Source organism: Acanthopagrus latus, chromosome 1 (genome assembly GCF_904848185.1).
Source record: "Acanthopagrus latus isolate v.2019 chromosome 1, fAcaLat1.1, whole genome shotgun sequence".
Classification (NCBI taxonomy): domain Eukaryota; kingdom Metazoa; phylum Chordata; class Actinopteri; order Spariformes; family Sparidae; genus Acanthopagrus; species Acanthopagrus latus.
Genome location: NC_051039.1, coordinates 2,582,533 through 2,591,519, shown reverse-complemented (window position 1 = coordinate 2,591,519; position 8,987 = coordinate 2,582,533). Strand labels below are relative to the sequence as shown.

At 39.3% G+C, this 8,987-nt stretch overlaps 2 long non-coding RNA genes across 2 annotated transcripts; both read left to right on the top strand.

The window, feature by feature from the left end:
* The first annotated feature begins 2,985 nt into the window (after positions 1-2,985).
* Positions 2,986-4,386, top strand: LOC119019345. The gene is made up of 3 exons (XR_005075021.1): positions 2,986-3,108; positions 3,622-3,726; positions 4,352-4,386. It is a non-coding gene; the product is annotated as an uncharacterized LOC119019345 (long non-coding RNA).
* Positions 4,387-4,827: 441 nt separating this feature from the next.
* On the top strand, positions 4,828-6,871 carry LOC119019362. The gene is made up of 3 exons (XR_005075029.1): positions 4,828-5,255; positions 6,339-6,575; positions 6,721-6,871. It is a non-coding gene; the product is annotated as an uncharacterized LOC119019362 (long non-coding RNA).
* The last annotated feature ends 2,116 nt before the right edge of the window (positions 6,872-8,987 follow it).

The window sequence follows — 8,987 nt, the reverse complement described above, 5'->3', positions numbered from 1 at the left end:
GAGCAGCTATGGGATTTACAACAGCAGCAAGTGGATTTATTATCCTCTTGCTCTCTGCATCAGGTACTCTACTTTCATATTCACATTTTAGTGCATTTACTAGCAGGAACTTCAGAGGATGGTCGGTGTACAGATGTAAAATACGACCAGTTGGCATACTCCAAGTGGCTTCTTCATTTCTAACTAACTGGGTGGGGGTTGCAGGCGTTAAACCCTGTGTGGGAGTGTCCTAGGGGCACATTTGAGTCGTTGACCTAACCGGTCTTCAGGTGGGTTGCTAAGGCTAAGTGAGCCCAGCTGTGAATGGTGCTTAAACTGTCTGGGGAGTGATAAGTAGTGTCGTACGCCACCTTCTCTGTTTAAACAACTGTGTTTGAACAGGACAACAATGTGCACAACTTGTCCAGAGAAGACAGGTGGATGTAAAAGATCCATATATGTCGATTTGGAACGAACCTAACCCGTCTCTGAAGCTTTACTCCACTATATGTATATGCTAAATGTTAGCATGTTAACGTGATAACTGTAGATATGCATGTTGCAGTATTTTAGCTTCGAGTACAGTGAAAGCTGACCATTAGTTCGACAAAGTTTACTAGTAAAGTCTGTCAGTCTCTCTACTGTCCCCTGCAGTGTGAACACAGGAAATAAACCAAAGCAAAAAGCCTTCAGTGCATCAAACCTTTGTAAGAGTGGTGACGTTCATCCTGTTCAGTTAAACTTCATTAAAGTTTTCTGTATTTCACCCAGTGCTTAGTGTTTATTTTAGCTCAATCCAGATATGATGTGTTGTAGCCTATATTATTAGACAGCACGGAGCAGTTTTAAAGCTTGAAGAGGTTATTTTCCCTTCATTTCATCTTGCTAAAATACATATACTGCAGATAAAAGTGTCATATTGTGTATCTGGTTGTGCTTCCTGACGCTCTGTGTTGCAGTGGTCCAAAGCGGTAAAGTGCTGACTTACATCTCAGATCTGTGCGGTGAGAGGATCAACAGTGGACATACGCTGCATCTATAGAACGCCATCCACAGCAAAAGGACCTTCTGTCTCAGTTGATAAAATATTATGGTTCACTGAAGTTCAGGATAGCGGTGCTGTGGACCTGAGAACAGACCTGGAGTACGCAGGTCGCCTGAGGTATTACTGCGATAAGATGACCTGCACTTTAAGAATCACTGACCTGAGAGAGAGCGACTCATCTGTGTACAAGTTCACATTCAAATACAAGCAACACAGGAGACACACTCTGACACCTGGAGTCATTTTATCAGTCACAGGTAACATTTTTATTGTTGTGTATTTGCGAACAGTTAGGTCTGGAAAAGAAAACAACAACAAAAAAAAACGATGTCTGTTCCTTCCTCACAGTTCCAGACCTGCAGGTGAGACGATCGTATTCTACCTGAGCTGAGCTGTTCTGTCACAGCGCCTGTTATCTGCCTGAACGTTCTTCCTACATCTGGTACAAGAATGGACAGGAAATTCAGGCGGAAACATCATCTTCATTCTTAGACTACTTTGATCCTGCAGACAGTTATTCCTGTGCCGTCAGAAGACACGAGGGTTTTCCTGCTCCTCCAGTGTGTGAGTTTGACATTTTCACTTGGCTTGCACACATTCTTTGTAAAATAAAGCTCAAGTTGTGATCTGCACGAAATACAACTTCTGATCCTCTGTTAATACATCTCCTCCAGGTGACTAATATTGATTAGTTGTCTCTCTGTACATGTTCTCCTCCAGATGGTCCAAGACTTCCCTCTGTGTCAGTGAGTCCCTCTGCTGAGATTGTGGAGGGCAGTTCAGTGACTCTGACCTGTAGCAGTGAGGAGAATGAAGACTCACCAAAAGCATCAGGACAGATCTTCACCATCACTGACTTCAGAGCTGAACACAGTGGGAATTATTCCTGTGAAGTCCAGAACAGAAGAGGACGTTCTAAATCTACATTATATCTGGGTGTGACAGGTAAATTACACACACGCACACACACACACACACATACATGTGAATATTGCTAACAGTGGACTAAGTGTCTTTACTAACCTAAGTGTGGACCTCTGTCTCTGGTCATTTTGAAAAAACAAAATTCAAACATAAAATGTACTTTTCAGGTCTTTTCCCATAATATTACTTAAGATAAGCTCATTCAGTTTTTTTTAAAAAAAACAAATTGCCAAGAGGAGATTTCAATGACACTGACCTATCAAAGAGGGGGCTTCCATAAATTGCAGAGGAGCTGTCTATACCCCTTTTTCACCTATTATAGTTTGTTTACCAAGAAGACATTCTTTGTTTCCTTCTGAAGTTGATAATTTTGATTTCTGCAATATTTAAACATTTCTCTGTGATACTGATATCACAAAAATTTTCATGGCCACTGTAATCGAGAAATAATAATGTTTTACCTGCAAATCAAATCTAATAACCACTTAATTTAATTAATCTAATATTTAAATAAATATATATAATAATACATATATTCTTAGAGCTACATTTTAAAGATTAGAAATGTAAGGAGAAAGAAACACTTCTCCAATATGACTAAAAATAGTGAAAAGTGAATAAAATAGCTGTTCTCAGTGCAAAAATTAGGTCCCAGAACACTGTGTGAAGCTAGAACTGTGGCAGGATTTTGTGTGATTTTTTGTGTGCAGATTGATGTGTTTTAATGATCCATGCAACACTCTTCTTGATAGAATTATTATATTATATTGTTATTGTAACATTGATGCAGACAAAACAATTCAGAATTTAAATCTCTCTTTACAGTATCTCCAGTTTGGAACTCAACAGTCATAATAAATGTCGCCAGTTTGACTCTGTTGGTTCTGATTCTGATTCCTCTGATTCTAATGATGCTGCGCTCAAGGTAAAGAATGCAAATTCATGACTTTTATTTTCTTTGTTTTACAAATTTGGCATTCTTTTTTTTTTGCACCATGAAAAACATCCTCTTAAATACATTTGTTTTGTGTTGTTGGATTCAATCCAGGCACAAGAAAACTCCAGTGAGCTCCACCACTGAACCAAATATCTATGAAGAGATGGAGATGCGGGAGAGACATCCTGGGCTCGAAGTCCCTTCATGATATTTTTATAGTACTGTATGTTGGCTTAATGTCACTGGAACACAGTTTGCTGTTAATATTTGGCTATGGATAGAATTAGGAGATACTATTCTTATAATGGTACACTCATACCAACACGCACAAGTGGGATCACAGGATTATTATTATTTTTTTTATTTGCATCACCCATGCAGCACACAGCTCGGTAAATTTCAGCATCCGGAGCTGCATGGAGGCAACTGCATATTAATATGGTCAGGAAGAAGGAAGTCAGGCTGGATGTGAACACCCTGATGTCTGTTAAACACAAACACAACTACAGAAGAAAACTAACTTCTTCAAAGACCATGTATATTTCTCATGCATGTAATCATGAGGAGAAGCGATTACTTTCTTGTCACTTGCCACAGTGACAAGAAATCAGTCCATTTACTGTAGGAAACAGTTCTGCTTTAAACATGTCTGAGTTTGTTGTCATTTAAAATCTAATAGTGTCCACGTTCCATTTCTGAGGCCTTTGACTCTCATCTTGTTGTCTCTCCCCATCAGTTGGAGTCTGATCCTGATTACACCAACATCTCACCTTTGAACAGAGAAACTGCAACATGTGGCAGAAGTTCTGAGTAGCATGCAGCTTTATGTTTACCTGTGCAGGTACATTACATATGTCAAGGATTATACTTGACAATTTATTCTGCTGTAGTAACTTGCTTTGAAGAATTACTAATTGGCCAATCACTTCACACCTGTCCTGGCAGAGAAAGACATGTGGAACAGGAAACACAGTATCTCACAGCATGTACATTATATCTTAAACACACTGACATGTAACATGAGCCCAGCTCTGTCACACTCTGTAGCTGTAACATGTTCAAAGTACTGCAGTGACTGATTGAAATAAACATCCAGCTTCCAACTGTAGTTTGAACATAATGTCAGTTCCCTCTCTGTGCTGCAGAGGGCGACAGTGCAAAAAAGCATCAGCATCAGATCTTCACCACCACTGACTTCAGAGCTGAATACAGTGGAAAACATTCCTGTGAGGTCCATAACACAAGAGGATGTTATAAATCTACTTTATATCTGGGTGTGACACGTAAATTAAACACACACACATACATGTGAATAATGCAAACAGTGGACTAAGTGTTTTTAGTGACCAAGAGTGGACCTCTGTCTCTGGTCACTTTGATTAAACAAAATTAAAACAGAAAATTTACTTTTCAGGTCTTTTCCAATGGTGTTTCTTCAAATGTGTTTTTTTCAAATTCTTTTAAAGAAATTGCCAAGAGGGGACTTCAGTGACATCAACCTACAAAGAGGGGGCTTCCATAAACTTCAGTGGAGCTCTCTGTACCCATTCTTTCACCTATGATAGTTTGTTTACCACAGAGACTTTCATTTTTTAAATCTAAAGTTGATAATTAACTAAATTTCTCCATAATACTGTTCGATATAAGCAACTTTATTTACTTCATCTAGGAAGTAAGTATATGAAAATATTCTTCGAGTCATTCATATATACAGATGTGTGAATATTCACTTTGCAATTGGTCTGACTGATTTGAAGTTCATAGTTCTGGTTTTGTCATTTTCTTATTAGCACTATATTGAAATATCACAGTGGAGAGTGAGGCTGTGGAGGAAGATGGGGGAGGGGACGCACTTTTCAAGCTGTAGTTGGGAACTTTGTCTCTCCTTTGTTGCAGTTAGGTTTCTCTGCCATAACCTCCACTCTTCAGTTAATCTGGAGGATATTGACTTAGTCAGCAATGTGTGAACATATTTGACAGTAATAGTATGACAGTAATGACAGTATGAAAGACTTTAATTTGTGTGTAAAGGTTACATACCCGCAGCAGACAGTGAGCGACAGCATGTAACAGAAAGTTAAGAAGAATGAAAGCTTTAAAGGTCCCACATTATTCTGTTTTTCATCAATTTCAAACAGCTGTCAAAGGTCCAACAACACTGTATTCAAAATTTATTGACCCAAACTCATCTGTGGTCCGGAATTTCAGCCATCTAAAAGTCGCATTGAGAGCAAGCTGTTTGTGTGACTGCACCTTTAAATGCTAATGAGCTCCATCTGCCAATGCCTGCCTTGCTACACCCCCTGCTACACACCCCTCTCAGGGAAAGGATGCTGCTTACGCTAATGCTAGCTCCTGCTAATGGTAAAGGTAAGTTATAGTTCTTCATATTATATTAAATTTACCCAGTTACAAAGCAGCATAAACACGCCTTCTTCAAATCTGAAGCACTGTGCAGTCGTGACCTGACATTAAACTTGCTTCAAACACCATTGTATAGCAGACCAAAGCAGCACAAACTACTTAGCCAGTTTCGAGCTGACTTTACCATACTCATAGGCAACTGTAAATACTATCAAAATGTGGCGACACTCGGGTGCACTTGCTGGGTCCTGTATGGTTGGGACTGATTGACTGACTTTTACGAGGGTCAGTGTCGAGGCAAAGCCAGCTTTGTACTGACGCGTGTTCCTGAAGCAGCCTGGTGTTAAGTGGTTAGCACACACAAACAAACGTACACAAACTGTAGCCAGCACACTGTCGTTAAAAATTAAATGCAACCACTGTCTCTTCTGTCCTTCTGTAGCTGGGACAGAATATAGGCACTTTTTAAAAATTTTTACAACCAACAACAGAGCAATTTGCGTGTCTAACTCTGAGCAATGACATTGCGAAACACTGCTATCTTACCGCTGGACACACCGAACTTCACCTCGGGGAGGAACACAACAGTAATGAAGACAAATACAGTTCAAAGTTGTTCTTTTGCTTCTTCTGTTTACAATAACTGCCCTCAACATGTCACTATATGTCACACCAATAGATCTGAGACAGGAAGGCATGTTAAGCACAGCAATCAGTTATTTTGTTAATCCAACAAGTTCATTCAGTGGAACACCAAGTTAATATTCTAATGTTTATCTGTATTTTTTGAGCAGATCTGCATTAATGTTAAACTTTCACTAATGGTATCTGAAGATAGATTCTGCAGGCAAATGTAAACTAGTTGTGGCTGCCTCTTGTGGCCACAGTAGGTAGTGTATTCTGTCACTCTTCAGGGTCAGCTCAATTTACTGACTACAAACAACTCTTGCATTCTGCACTGTGTAAGATTGTATTTCAGGTGAGAAAGGTGTTATCTGAAAGAAATATCCACCTCTGACTTTACCTTCAGACATTACAGTAATCAGTCAGTGAGGAGATGTAAGAACTATTTCTTCATGTCATCTTCAGGGTCTGCAAAGATTCGGCCCTTCATACACATTAATATGATCAGGAAGAAGGAAGTGAGGCTGGGCGTCAACAACTTGATGTCTGTTAAACACAAACAAAACCACATAAGACAAACACTTACACCAACCCTGTCTTCAAAGGACCACGTACATTTCTCATGCATGTGATCGTAAGGAGAAGCGATGAGTTTAACAGCAGCAGCAAGTGGATTCGTTGTCTTCCTTCTCTTTGTACAAGGTACTGTACATCTGTATCTATACTGTAAGGCAGTTAGCATGGAAGGTTTTAAGTAAATGAAAAAATAAGATGTGTGATGTTGTGATATGATGTGATCTCTGTTACATCAGACATCAATTTGTTCTTGTAATTGAAATCTCTACAGGATGACCAGCAGAGAGCTGTGTCTGTTTTGTACACCAGCAGCATCTCTGTACACTTTTGCCAAAAAAGAAAAAAGAATACTGCTTTACACTTGTCGACTGTAGCTTTGACAAATGTGTGGGGTGAGTACAAGGCCGCAAGGAAACAACCAGAATGCAGACAACAAGTCAGGCAGGAACAGTTAAGTGTTTTTAAAGTGATATACACAAGCTTCAAGAAAAACAGCTAACAGAGAACATACATGTGAATCAATGTCAGCAGTTTGTCAGAGCCTTTCTCTCTTTCGAATAAGTGTCAGTGTCATCTGCCTATCGCAATAGTTTCCCCAGCCTGCTGTGTGTTATACTTTGCGTCATAACTTATCACGGGAAACAGACTGATTTGTAGATTCTGCTTTGCCACTGATCGCTCTGGTATAAACCAGAATTAACATCAAACTTTACTGTATTTGCCCACTTTGAAAACAGATGTTGGAAAGTCTACAAAAAAATATGTAATGTAACTTACAGCGACTATGTGGAACTTCTATGTTTAGTTGAAGCAGGTCTGTTATGTCAGTGGACTATAAGCTAAGGAGCATTTTGTGTCATCTGAAAAACGGTGTAAACATTCACACATTTGTGTCCATGGCAACACATTTTTTGTTCTTACGACTTCTTAACTATACTTCATTCAGTCTCTGATGAATGTCTGGTTTAAGGTTTTTCATGTAATCAAAGCTCAGATTAAAATCAAAGCTGTTCAGCTTGCTGATATGTCCATGTTTGTGAATGCATGGTTTGCAACACAATAAAGATTCTTATCTTCATTTCATCTTGAGGGCTCGCAGGCATTCATCTCTTCATGCATGTTAATTGTGTAAAGAGGAAGGAATTTACCTTCTTAACACTTCACTGTGTCCTAAAGAAAAGAGAACCCAACAGAGTGACAAAAGACCCCATACACCCTCTTTATGTAGACGTGTTTGGTGAGATGAACTGACATTCAGTACTTCTCATGTATGTGATCGACCTGCTAATTTATCAGACGTGAGGAGAAGCTATGAGTTTAACAGCAGCAGCGAGTGGACATTTCTGACATCCTTCTCTTTGTACAAGGTACTGTACGCCTACATTTATACTATAAGACGGGAAGCATTTGTTTTTCTAACTATATTGTTGTAGTTCACTCTCAATGTTCTCATTGGCCTTGTTTCCTGCAGCAGCAGACATAGTTATCAGTGAAAAATCTCTAAAAACCAGCTGTACACTACCTGCCCAGCACCAGACAACAGACAGACTTAGCATCTAGCTGGAGACCAAACTTAAGTATTTAGCTGCTGGACAGATATTTCCCTTAGTATTTTTGAGTATTTCTTGTTTTATGATACATTTGTAAGTGTTTACTATCCGTCAGAAAAGTTGCTCACACCTCAGAGTTCTGCATTTCTCTACAGTTCTCATTCACCCTCTGCAGCAGCCTGACCACAGCAAGATAAGCAACCAGCAGACACGTTCCATGCACCACGCTTCGTATAAGTACTTCTCTCTAAGTGCTGTGTTAAAGTACACAATGTCAACACATTGTTGCTCCTTCACTGCAGCCTCTGTGTGATGTCCGTCCTCAGTGCTCTCAGAGATCATGTGCACATCTTTCACTGTTACTTTGCTTTAAATATTCTCATGTAGACCTTAATGATTTGTATATTTCTCCACACCTCTGTTGACTTTGTCATGAACCACATATACCACTGAAAGTTGATTTACAGCATTAACCCATTTTCAAAAAGACGTTTAATAGAAATGTCTGATACAGATCAAGTCTTATGTAGTGTTCTAGTTAAAAGACTGCCCAAAAACCTGTTGATGAATTTTCATTCATCTGATTAACACGATGAGGAAGGAGATTCAGGAGATGTGATGATGAATTGATGGAAGAATATGGATTTTGGTCGATCATCAAGCTTGTGTGTTTTTCGTGAAAATCTGTCTTCTGATGATGTTTTGTGTCTGATTGTAGTTTCCGATGTTCTCTGTGTTACAGTGATACAGGATCAGAATGACTGGGGAGTGACTTACAGCTCTACTGAGATCTGTGCCTTAAAAGGATCAACAGTGGAAATAAACTGCACCTACAGATACCCATCCAGAAAATATGGATGTGATACTGAAGTTAAGGAAACATTCTGGTTTACTAAACTGAGTGGAAATCAACCTGTGGATCTGAGAACAGATTCAGATTATCAAGATCGTGTTGAGTACAGTTGTTCTGAGAAGAGCTGCAGTCTGA